Source organism: Pteropus medius, unplaced genomic scaffold (genome assembly GCF_902729225.1).
Source record: "Pteropus medius unplaced genomic scaffold, Ma_sr-lr_union100, whole genome shotgun sequence".
Lineage (NCBI taxonomy): Eukaryota > Metazoa > Chordata > Mammalia > Chiroptera > Pteropodidae > Pteropus > Pteropus medius.
Window position 1 is genome coordinate 16,572,609 of NW_024349799.1, and position 11,163 is coordinate 16,583,771.

General features: G+C 43.4%; 1 long non-coding RNA gene across 1 annotated transcript in view; it reads left to right on the plus strand.

Annotated features, from left to right (window-relative positions):
* The first annotated feature begins 1,203 nt into the window (after window positions 1-1,203).
* LOC120621175 (uncharacterized) overlaps window positions 1,204-11,163 on the plus strand; it is a 21,225-nt gene continuing 11,265 nt past the window's right edge. Inside the window, exons 1-2 of the long non-coding RNA XR_005658093.1 lie at window positions 1,204-1,346; window positions 3,817-3,825. This is a non-coding gene — a long non-coding RNA (uncharacterized LOC120621175). The remainder of the gene's footprint in view (window positions 1,347-3,816; window positions 3,826-11,163) is intronic.

An 11,163-nucleotide genomic window follows, 5' to 3' on the forward strand; every position in this document is an offset into this window, starting at 1 on the left:
TTGAAAGCTTTTAAAATTGAGTTTCCACCATTTTATTAAGTTTATTTCTAAATATGTAATCGTATTTTTAATATTACAAAGTAGATACTGTTTAAAAAAACAACACCTCAACGTGGAGTCATTTGCCCCCAAGACAGCAAACTAAGACTTAATCGCAGTTTCAGCCCCTCCCAGGAATGTGACCTTACACCAGTCAGTCTGGAACTTCCATCAACACTAGTAAGGTAATCTGCATGATCGCCTCGCCCACCCCAAAGGTTACCTTGCCTGAAACAGTCCTTTCTTTTCTTTTGCTAATAACTTTCTTGTCCCACCCAGTTACATCCTACAACCTCCCATTTTGTATGACTTCTTGGAGCACCCTTCTATTTACTAGGTGGACTGCTTGCCCGATCATGAATCATGCAATAAAGCCAATTAGATCTTAAAATTTCCTGGGTTGGTTCAATCTTTATTCATTTACAATACATATTGCTAAACTATTTACTGTTAACACATTTCCAGAAGAAATTAAGAGAGAGTTGTATTCATATATGATTTGCAAACCAGGGATATAGCCCTCCATTTGAACCAAAGACACATTGCAAAGTCAGGCAAGGTTTTTAAAGGTAAAATTTGCAAGAAGCTGATGACCAAAGAGATGGGCTGCTAAGAGAAACAAGACCATGAATTTTCATCATTTTTTTTACGATTGATGGGGGCAACTGTACTTTCAATGTCGGCTGACTCAGTGGTCAATCAAGTGGGATTTTGTGATGAGAACAATAGGAAATACATGATTAAGCATTTATCAACATCCTAGTTTCAGCCCAGGCCTGTAGAACGAAGGGACTTTTTTTTTTTATCTCAATTACAGTACAGAGAGGGTTATTTACTGAGGATGCAAGAAGTACAATTTATCAAACAGTACAATTAGCACGGAAAGGCTGCTTGTTCTGTTAAGGGTGGAAAATTTTCAAGTGAGCAAACTAGCTAAGTCAGCTACAGGGAAGAAATATCTTTAGATATCAGGAGTTGTCCTACTTGCTTGTGTGTGGTTTAGGAAGTGTATTGTATAAAATATGTAGATGGCCAATGTCTGCTTCTGTAATCAATTTACTTGTTAATTAAGGGTGTTGTTCCGGGCAAAGATATGCTAACAGCCAACTTCCACTTCTGTAATCTGCTGGCTTGTTCAGGAGACCACCAGGATATGGTCTTAAGCTTTATCAGCTGCCTCCTCTGAAAGCTCGGGGCTGATCTCCTCTAGCCCTGCGTGGTAGAGAGTCAGTTGCCGGCCGGCTAATAAAGGCTCATAATTAATCTCAATTGGCTCTGTGGGTCTCAGAATTGTTCGCGCCATAACAGTTCTGCAGGTAGTTTTTGAACCCAAAAGGGCAATATCATACCTTTTAAGCAGCTTCAGAACTCAAGCTGCAAAAATTTAAATGTTGGGCCACGATTTGTGATACTGATGTTCTTATAAAACTAATGTAGGCAGGAGGCAAGAGAATTAAAATGTTAATCAAGCCACAGTCAGAGACTGCAATATGCTCATCAGCCCTGCAGCCAGGCCAGGAGGACACCTTCAGAACAAAAGAAGATTTCTACTGGAATTGCTAACAGCTCATTCCTTACACCCGTGAAGGGGAAACAGGCACTAAGAGTCATTCCCTCTGGATTAATCTATGGATTAAAGGCTGGAAACTGCCAGCAAGACTCTCACTCATTCTTACCTTTCTTACATATTCTTACCTTTTCTTGCTACATACCCTTCCCCTTCCTTACTGTATGTCCACATCAAAAGAGTTAAGTTTAACAAGTCTTTTAAGCTATAACTTACTAGAATGGCATAATGAACTGGATTCCCTGAACACTCAGGGTCCCTCTCAGTCTGTCTATCAGACCCTCTCAGAGCCTTTTCTTGGTCTTTCTCATTGTCCCTCTCACTCTCTGCTTCTGAGATGAGACCACACTGTCTGTGGAGTGTTACCCCTTTTTAAATAACCTTTTCTTTTCACTCTAACTTTGGCTTGTGTGTTAAATTCTTTCTACACTCTCCACCAAAAGACCCTCTTCTTCTTTTGGCTCGGTTTCCCCCATCACTCGGGGAAATTTGCCCTGTCCTACGTCACTACCAACAAGAAAGTGATAGCTTAGTCTCTAGAACTGATCCACATCCATTTCACCATTTCATCACAAATATTATTTTTAATCATTTCTAATTTGAGAGGCAAACATAAATAACAATTTTATTTTGCTTTTTCTACTTGCTAGTGAAGCTGGGTATTTTCTCCTGTTAACTTTGCATTTTTCTCTTTTGTAAATTGCCTTTGATGTTGTTGGCCTATTTATCCAACAAGATCTCAGTGTTTTCCTTTCATTTTTTTTCCAGTTTTTGTGTATATTTCTAATAGATAATAGATACAGGGTAAATATATTAACCTTTTCATGTTTTCTGCAAAATTTTCTCCAAGTTTGTCATTTGCTTTTTACATAAGTTTTTAAAAATGTTCATGTAATCAAATCTTTTGATCTTTTCCTTTGTGCCTTTTTCCGTTGTTTGTGTTCCTAGAACTCCTGCCAGCATTAGCAGTTATAATAAATATTCATTTATATGTTCCCTTGGTCTTTTTCAATTTTAGGTTTTGTATTTAACTCTTCAATTTATCCTGCATTTGTTTTGGCACATCATGTAATAGATACATCCAAGAGGTCTTTATTTTTCTAATGAACAATCAATTGCCTCAACATTATTCATTGAATATTCTATTCCCCGCCCCACTAGTCATGATGCTTAATTTATGCACACATTAAATTATTTTAAATCCAAAAATGTGTTTATGGTCTGTGTCCACTATTCTATCAATTGTCTATTTCTAAATAAATACTAGTATGTCTTTATTATTGTTAATAATAACCACACCTTTTTATTTTTATTTATTTAGCAACCAACTGGAGACTAGGCTTTACATAATTTCATTATATCCTTATAATAAAAGTCCCATTGATGCAGGACAAAGCAAATTTCTCTGAGTGACGGAAGGACCAAGCCCTGTACCAAGAGAAGAGGGTCCTTTGGCGGAGAGTGTAGAAAGAATTCAACACACACACTAAAGTTAGAGTCAAAAGGAAAACTTATTAGAAAAGGGATAACACTCCACAAACAGTGTAGTCTCCTCAGAGGCAGAGAATGAGAGGGACAGAGTAAAGGCACTGAGAGGAACTCTGAGTGTTCAGGGAATTCAGTTTATATGTCTTTCTTCAGTTCCCATTTCCTTTGATATGGACGAGAAACAAGAAGAGTATGTAGCATGAAAAGATAAGAATATGTAGACTGAAAGGCCTGCTGGCAGTTCCCAGCCTTTAATCCATAGGTTCCCCATGTTTTTAGCCATGGGGTATGACTCTTGGTTCTTGTTTCCCCTTCACAGGTGTAAGGAATGGGTTGTTAGCAATCCCAGTAGAAATCTTCTTTTGTTCTGAAGGTGTCCTCCTGGCCTGGCTGCAGGGCTGATGAGCATATTGCAGTCTCTGATTGTGGCTTGATTAACATTTTAATTTTCTTGCCTCCTCCCTACATTATCATGAGGCAAATGGTAGAAGTATCATTTTACACAAGAAGAAAGCCCCAGGGGGAAAAATTCTGACAGAGAATAGTTTGCAATGTTGTCCTCATTTTTTTCTTTCTTTCTTTTTTTTTTTTTTAGTTTGCTTAAGGGTACTCCCTGGCTTCTCGAAATCTCAATTTATCTTACTGAGTGCCCTCAAGACAAAGCATATTGCCTTTCCTGCCATACCTCCTAAATTGGATCAGAGTCCAGGTCAGCCAAAGAGCTGCTGGAGGTGCCAATGAATAACAAATGCTAAACCCACTGCAACATTTCCACTCAGATTTCCTCATGCAACTCCTTTCACAAGTGGCAAAATGCAAAGTCACTGCCCATCGTTGCTGAAATATCCAGAGCCCTCCAGTGTATTTCCAGTGGAAACTTTTAAATCTCTGCTTGCCAATGCTGACCTATCTTTGATTAATAGATTTGCAAAGTCAAATCTTCACATAAGAATTTGACTTATTGACCAAAATAGACTCAATATACACAACCCAATCATTCACTTTGGAGAATCTAAGCTTTTAATGTGCTTCTTGCTTTCATTTACTGTCATGCATTATAGATAAATAGAAATAGAAACCATGGCTTCTCTCTGCCTTGCAATTGTATGTCATGAGGAAAACTGAGACATAAACTCAATAATTCAACTTCTAGGTGAGGGAAATGGAATAAAGAGTTTGGAGAGAATATTCCAGAAGTTGTCTGAACGCTATTGGACACTATAGCGTTCATTTGGTCAAAACTTGCTCAATGTCCATATTGCCCATCTCTCTTTCTTAACGGTAGTCTAATTTTCATTGTGCTTCATCCACCCCGATGCAGCCCATATGTTGTAACAGAAGATGAGTCCTTCCCTACTCAGCCCCCTTGCTTCATGATTGGTTCAGGTAACTAGTCAGCACTTGAAATTCTCCCATCACCATTGGAAACCTACATAATCAAAGGAGCAGGATACGTTTGTGATCCTACTTTGTCCTGGGACTTTTTCTTATCCTAATCCATGATTTAAAATACATCTCAGTGTTCTTATTCTTGTATTTTTCATTCCTACTCAACAATATATAGGAAAAGTGCCAAATTAGTACATACGCAGCTTGATTTGGAGCTGCTTGTGTTGTGGCCACCAGCCAGCCATAGACACACGGACCACCAGAAACCAGTGAGTTATAGGAAGCACTCTTTATTCAGCCAGCTGGATCTGACAGGGGTACGCAGACTCCAAATTAAGCAGCCCCAAAATGTAGAGGTACAGAGTTTTTAAGCCCTAAACCCCATTCTTCATTCTGTCTTCACACAAAAGTCTATTTTTCTTCTATTTACTAACTGTCAACCCACAGGTCGGTCGTGCAAGCGGGGGTACAGAAGCAGAAAGCTTATTGTTAGAATGTTATGTTCCCATGGGCGATAGCCTATGTTCCCATGGGTGATAGCCAAGCACTAATTTTTCAGCCAGCACATTCCCGACCTGCAGGACCTAGTTATTGCGTAGAACCCGAGGAGGACCGTACCTTGAAGAAAACATGGGCGGGAGAAAAGAATGGAGGCAAGACAGTGTTCTGATCAAGCCTCAAAATTTTATTTTCGAGCGGTTATATTTATACACTCAAGTGGAGAGGGCAGGGGCGGGACTGATCAGGGAAGAGAGTATTCGTTACAAGCTCATTGGCGTCCACCAGATGAGGTGACTTCTACTTGGCTAGTCAGAAACAGATGGGCTGTGCCAGCAGTTGCAGGCTCCCGCTCTGCAGGTGGCGGAATGGGGAACAAGGACACGGGAAATGACGGGGCTTCACAGTGCCGTGGCTATCCAAAGGTTACAGCTAGCAGAGTTTGTTCTTGATAACAGGATGTGGTTATTATCTTCGGGTGCAGGCTTAAGGCTCCCGACACCTTAGCAGAAAATCAAATCCTTAATTCTTCATGTGGAATTTGCTCATAGCCTCTATTTTGTAATACTAAAAGTTTAATAGAATTAATTCTCTTCCTTATATATGCAAACAAGAAATCGAGGAAACATGGGCCAAAAGTTAACGAGAGGAGGAGGAGGATTAAAGATCCAGCTACAGCAGATAGAAGGGTTGTTAGCCATGGTGACCAACTGAACATCCTATGAAACCACTTATCTGATTCTAGTCTTTGTTTTTCCCTGGCATCTAAATTTCTCTGTACTGGTAGTAAGTTTTCTCTAATTATTCCAGAGTTTTTGGCATAGAAGCAACAGGTTTCGCCTAGAGCCATACGTAATCCATCTTGTTCTAAGAATAATAAATCTAAACCTCTTCTATTTTGGAGGACTACTTCTGCTAGTGAATCGACTTGAAGTTCTAGCCTGCCGAGGTCAGTTAAGTTTAGGGGAGTTCCTACCCCGACATAGTAAGGGGGTTTTGGGTTTAGGTACAACCAGCAATCTTGTCCTATGTCTGGGGTGGTCTTATTTGAGACCTTGTGTATTGTCGTTAGCAAAGTTATTAATGCTCCTTCTGGTTTTGGCTGTGGCTGGTCGAATGCCTGGGCTAAAGAGGAAAAAAAGGAAGAAACTGAGGGTTAGACTTATGTATGCTTGAGTCTTAGTCTTAAGGACCCATCTTCCTGAGCTGTCCACTCTCGTGCTGCCTTCACGTGGGAATGATGAATCCATGATGGGATGCTGTGTACTTTAACTGCAGTGGGCGTCATCAGGCAGACAGCGAAGGGTCCTTTCCATTTGGGTTCTAGTCCCTTGGAAATGAACTTCCGGATCCACACAGAGTCCCCAGGCTGAAACTGATGGGGAAGTCCGTCCCCCGGGGCTGAGTGGGCAGCACGAACCCGGGACTAAATCTCCTTCTGTACACTTTGAAGGGCCTGTAAAGACTTAAGTAAGACAAGGTTACGTAGTTCTGCCTTTTTCTCATCTTCTATTCTAGGTACTAAAAGTGGGGGTTTTCCAAAGAAAATTTCGAATGGGGTGAATCCATTAATATATGGAGTACACCTGGCTCAGAAAAGAGCGAAGGGGAGAAGTTCTACCCAGGTCCCACCAGTTTCTAATCCTAACTTGACTAATGTCTCTTTTAGGGTTCGATTCATTTGCTCCACTTGGCCCAAACTTTGGGGCCGGTAGGCGCAGTGGAGTTTCCATCGCAAATTTAGGTAGCTAGCCAATTGTTATGATACCTTTGCTACGAAGGCTGGCCCATCATCCGACCCTAAAGTTCTGGGGAGACCAAATCGAGGGAGAATTTCTTCTAGTAGTTTCTTAGTAACTACTAAGGCAGTCTCTTTCCTGGTAGGGAAGGCCTCTACCCATCCTGAAAAAGTGTCTATAAAAACAAGTAAATATTTGTAGCCCCCCACAGTCAGGGTAACCTCAGTGAAATCTACTTCCCAGTGATCCCCCAGATAAGTTTCTCTTTCCCTATGCCTAGGTTCTTCTATTGTCCCCTTCTTTGGATTAACTTGGGCACAAGCCGGGCATCGTGAGCAATCTCCTCTGCAGTTCTTCTCTCTTCTAACAAGTGAAAGTAGGGGTCTAAAGCTTGGAGCATCTTAGTTCACCCTAGGTGTGTGGTCTGGTGTAGTTGGTGGAAGAGAGTCCTTCCAAGGGCCGTGAGAGCCCAATTTTTCCATCTGGGGTCATCCACCACCCCTGTTGGTTCCTAGTGGCTCCCTTATCTTGAAACTAGATGTTCTCTTCCGCCATATAGGTCGGAGATGGAGGCAGTTCTGGGTAAGGGACAATAGTCAGTAGATGTGGTAGGGGCCCCACCGGCCCTGTGGCCGCTGTTCTTGTCTCTGCATTGGCTCGTCGGTTTCCCTCAGCCTCGGGACTATTCCCTTTTTGATGCCCTTTACAAAGAACAATAGCAAGAGCCTTAGGCATCTATATGGCTTCAAGTAAGGCTAAGATCTCCCCCTTGTTCTTGATGTCCTTCCCAGCTGAAGTCAGAAGCCCTCTTTCCTTGTAGATGGCTCCGTGTACATGTGCAGTGGCAAAGGCGTTATCGGCTGTCAGTGTATATTGTGACTGCCTTATCCTTTCCTTATCTTAGTGCCTCAGTGAGGGCGATGAGTTCGGTCTTTTGAGCAGAAGCCCTATGGGGAAGAGCTTGTGACCAGATGGTGCCAGTTAGAGTTATGACCACTGCCCCAGCATACCTCCTTCCTTCCTGCATGAAGCTGTTCCCGTCCGTGAACAGAACTTCATCGGCCTCAGACAGAGGGGAGTCTTTGAGGTCTGGGCATGAGGAAGACACAGCATTAGTGAAATCTATGCAGTCATGAATGGGGTCTCGGGGTCTGGGTCTGGCAACAGATTGGCTGGGTCGATGACAGTAGCTTTGGATTTTAGCTATATGTTTGGGGTTATCCCGTGCCTCCCTGTTGTTTAACATCTTCTGGGCTATCTCAACAAGCTGAGACAGGTTCATCCCTGCAAAACCTTCTAATTTTTTGTAATTTACTCCAGATATCAGGGGCTGCCTGAGTAGCAAAGGCTATATTAATTGCCCGCTGGTTCTCAGGGGCCTCAGGATCAACGGGGGTGTATACCCGGTATGCCTCATTCAAGAAACGCACCAGGGGATTCTTGAGGTCCCTCCCTGTATAACTTCAGTTACCTTAGAAAGGTTAGTTGGCTGACGAGCAACCATCCTAATTCCCCCAATAAGAATCTGGTGGTACCGATCTAATGCCATTCTCCCTGCCTGAGAATTGTGTCCCCAGTCTGGGCGGGTGGAGGGAAATTCCTCCTCAGTCTGTTCCCGCACTTCCTCAACTCTCCTCCCCGCCCCTCCCGCAGCTATCTTTTGTGTTTCAGTCCGAATGCATCTGAGTTCTTCCTCTGTGAAGGGGGTAATTAAAAGCTGTTGGCAATCATCCCAGGTGAGGCAGTGAGTCTGAAAGACACTTTTCTAAGAGTACTATTAATGCCTGGGGTTTCTCAGAGAAAGGCAGATTCTGTGCCTTCCAGTTGTACAGGTCCTTAGTTGAGAAAGGCACATGAACTATAAAGGGCCTGTCTGTGTGATGCTCCTGGAGTGGTGCTTCTTGCAAGGGGAGGATGGCTGGGGTAGTGGTATTTGCTGGTGCCCCGCCCAGAGCGGGAGCAGGAGGCCCATAGGGGTTACCTGCCCGTGTCTGAGGAGGTGAGGCGATGCTATTTGGAATTGTGTTGTCCTGGATTATAGGGTGGGGGAAGGTCACTGTCCTCTGGTGGAGATTGGAGGACTGAGGGACTGGGCTGTCTTGGAGATTCAATTGCTGCATGTTTCGAGGGTGCCCACAACTAAGTCTCACGCCCCTAGAGAAAGGGCACACCGGCGGAGCCAAGGAGGGAGCTTCTGAACAAGGTTTAACCATTCATCAATGTAGGGAAACTGATCGGGACAATCTTCCAAACATTCCTCACTAAACCCTGTCAAAAGAACCCTCCAGAGACCAGTTTACATCAAAAGACAGCCACTCAACTTCACGCAATGTCCTTAATCTTCCTGGAGAAAACTTTATGCCATAGTCAGTTCCCTCTACAAACCCTTGTTTGAAATGTCGCAGGAGACACCCCAAGGGTGTCTTCCGTGAACTCGCTTCTCCCCCCATCGCTTGCGCAGAAAACACAAAACAGACACTCAGACAAGAACAATTAATTACTGGGGTGTAGGTGGACCCAGAGAAGTCTGCCGCCTACAACCTAGACAAGACCAAAGACAATAGACAGAACCTGATAACAGGGCACAGGAGGTGGCGTCCCGCGGTCTGGCTACCATCTGGGAGATATGACTGCGTCCAGTCTCTCCACCTACCCCCAATGACCAGTCAACAGAAACAGAAAGGTACCTTTTATGCAGACGTTGAGGTCTCGGAGATTCCCTTCGGGACCAGGAACAAAGAATGTGTCCTAAAGGTTGCATCCTTGATGATTTTATTGAACCCGTCACGGCATTCAAGGGCCCAGAAAGGTCTCAGGTTGGCCACCCCTTTGAATCCGTGACAGGGACAGCAATCACTTCGGAGGCCGGTCCGGTCTTAGATCTCAGGGCCACTCCCCGAGATCTCGCTGGGGCCTCCAAATGTTGTGGCCGCCAGCCCCCGATAGACACACAGACCACCAGAAATCAGTGATTTATAGGAAACACACTCTTTATTCAGCCAGCTGGGTCTGCCAGGGGTACGCAGACCCCAAATTAAGCAGCCCCGAAATGCAGAGGTACAGGGTTTTTAAGCCCTAAACCCCATTCTTCATTCTGTCTGAACACACAAGTCTATTTTTCTTCTTTTTACTAACTGTCAACCCACAGGTAGGTCATGCAAGTGGAGGTTCAGAAGGAGAAAGCTTATTGTTAGAATGTTATGTTCCTATGGGTGATAACCTATGTTCCCATTGGCGATAGCCAAGCAGTAATTTTTCAGCCAGCACACTTGACATTGGTTCTTCTTTTGTAACGTGTTATACAAATGAGACAAACATGATTTCTCTGTATTGTCCCATGGGTTGTTTGTTTCTTCACTGCAGGCCAAGATCTGTTAACTCAAAAGCCCACTGAAAAAAAATCTCAAATTTTTACATATCCAAATATTTTTAAAATAAAGATTACTCTCTCTTTTGAGAGTTCCCTTGCCCTCTTACCCTTCTGAGCAGCAACTTGGGTGCTGGTGCTGTTTGTATGTGGTACTTACTGTGCTGGCTGGAAAACTACTGCTTGGCTATCGCCCTTGGGAACATAGGCTATGACCAGTGGGAACATAGGTTATCACCCATGGGAACATAACATTCTAACAATAAGCTTTCTGCTTCTGTACCCCCGCTTGCACGACCGACCTGTGGGTTGACAGTTAGTAAATAGAAGAAAAATAGACTTTTGTGTGAAGACAGAATGAAGAATGGGGTTTAGGGCTTAAAAACTCTGTACCTCTACATTTCGGAGCTGCTTAATTTGGGGTCTGCATACCCCTGGCAGACCCAGCTGGCTGAATAAAGAGTGTGCTTCTTATAACTCACTGGTTTCTGGTGGTCCGTGTGTCTATTGGGGGCTGGCGGCTACAACATTACCTCGTGGTTGTATCTTTTTTTGATCAGTCCCCAAATATCTCATATCTTCCACATAACCACACTTTGATTTCCCTTGGGTTTCCCATGGATTTCTGATCCATGAATCTTGGATGGGACTGCGTCCCAGCTCCAGACATGGCCAAGTAGTATCCTTGTCCTTCAAGGTTATACATTTAAGAGAAAGCATGTGACCCAGAAACCAGTGCGAATCTTCAACTTCACACTGAGCCATATAGAGGGAAAGGTCCTTGTCTCCAAAGAGACTATATAGAAAGAATTGCTGCAGTAGCCATATTGCCATGTGAGGAGAAGGCCTCTCGGAGGTCAAAGGGATCAAAGTCTAGAACTCAGTTTCTCTCTGTCTCTTAAAACTGTCTTTCTCTGCTTTGGCCTCATCTTCACATTGACTGAAGAAAAAGGGTTTCTCCATTCTTTACAAAAGAGTAAAATGCCCTTAAAAGGCAGGCAAAGGAAGATGGAATCCAGAAGACAGGTGGAGAGGGGGATCTTAAGAAGGAAGGAAGGAAGGAAGGAAGGAAGGGA